Here is a 1,300-nt window from a genome sequence, read left to right on the forward strand (position 1 = left end):
TCAAGCAACACGACTCCATGGCACGCTCGGTCCATCATCCAACGGGCGCTGTTCTACGGGCCTATCACCCTCTATGGGTTCTGAGCCACATTCAAGTTGGACTTGAAAAGCGCTAAGATGACGGATAGTGAGACGCACCAGTACACGGAATCGGATAGACGGACAGGCCGCCACCCCTACGTGCTGAGCTTCTCCCGTTTCGCTCGCAGCTACTCAGGGAATCCCGGTTGGTTTCTTTTCCTCCCCTTATTAATATGCTTAAATTCAGGGGGTTGTCACACATGAACTGAGGCTTATGTACCTTGCGGTTGTTATCGTCACATCTGGCTTGCGACTACTTTGTTTCAATGTCCAATATGTACCGTTGGACTCGGTTAACGGGCTGTTAGCCCGCGTGTGGTTTAACTCACTGATACCTTCCTTTGCCCATACGCTAGTTTGTTTGTGTTCCTTTGGTCAACTTCCATACTTGAATCATTTGTGCTATTCGCTGCTGCTTCGACGCTACTTTGACATCTTCGCTTCTATTTAAATAAATAAATAAGCTGAAGCTAGACATCAGTAAACACCACCACAGACACCACAAGCACGCCTTCTCCTCGTACTTCCGCCTCACGCGGGAACACGGACGCTCTAAATACTTCGAATTCCAATGCCAGTATATTGTAAACCACGGGTTCTTTAATGCTAGCGGGTCGTCGCGACCCTAGTTAACATCATGGTGCACGTCTCGTGACGGGTGTCACGGCGTAGTTAAATGTATGCGATACATTTCTCAAATATAAGCGCTCAGTCATCTGTACATCATGGTAGGTTCCCACGACGTGCAATATGCGTTCAACTTATCAATGTTCATGTGTCCTGCAGTTCACATTATGACGCGCAGTTAGCTGCGGTCTTCATCGATCCATGAGCCGAGTGATCCACTGCCGAGGGTGACTAACTTGCGTAAGCCGCCGCTGTGCGCGTATACCCGTTCCCCGTAGGGAGGAGCAAGCCGCCGCTTAGAGACGAAGCATAAAGTGTCCTCATTCCACATAGGGCAAGCTGGATGAATCCATTTTACCCAGGACGGCCGAAGCGGCGTGGACCAGGGGAGAACTGAACCTTATACTTCACACCACAGTAAGTCTACGTGTCCTCTTCCACATAGGGCAAGCTAGAACTAACTATCTTACCCAGGACTGCCGAAGCAGCGTGGACCAGGGGAGGAACACACTTTTCATGGAAACGTAAGGCATCCATGACTGCCATAACGTAAGCCGCCGCTGTGCGCGTATACCCGTTCCCCGTAGGGAGG

The 1,300-nt window shown here is 50.4% G+C and overlaps 2 non-coding genes across 2 annotated transcripts in view; both read right to left on the reverse strand.

Annotated features, from left to right (window-relative positions):
* Nucleotides 1-295, reverse strand: part of LOC131292369 (large subunit ribosomal RNA) — a 4,091-nt gene extending 3,796 nt beyond the window's left edge. Inside the window, exon 1 of the ribosomal RNA XR_009190019.1 lies at nt 1-295. This exon is cut by the window's left edge and continues 3,796 nt beyond it. This is a non-coding gene — a ribosomal RNA (large subunit ribosomal RNA).
* Nucleotides 296-783: 488 nt separating this feature from the next.
* Nucleotides 784-938, reverse strand: LOC131292371 (5.8S ribosomal RNA). Its single transcript, XR_009190021.1, has one exon. It is a non-coding gene; the product is annotated as a 5.8S ribosomal RNA (ribosomal RNA).
* Between the last annotated feature and the right edge of the window lie 362 nt (nt 939-1,300).

The sequence above is a fragment of the Anopheles ziemanni genome (assembly GCF_943734765.1).
Source record: "Anopheles ziemanni chromosome X unlocalized genomic scaffold, idAnoZiCoDA_A2_x.2 X_unloc_51, whole genome shotgun sequence".
Taxonomy (NCBI): domain Eukaryota; kingdom Metazoa; phylum Arthropoda; class Insecta; order Diptera; family Culicidae; genus Anopheles; species Anopheles ziemanni.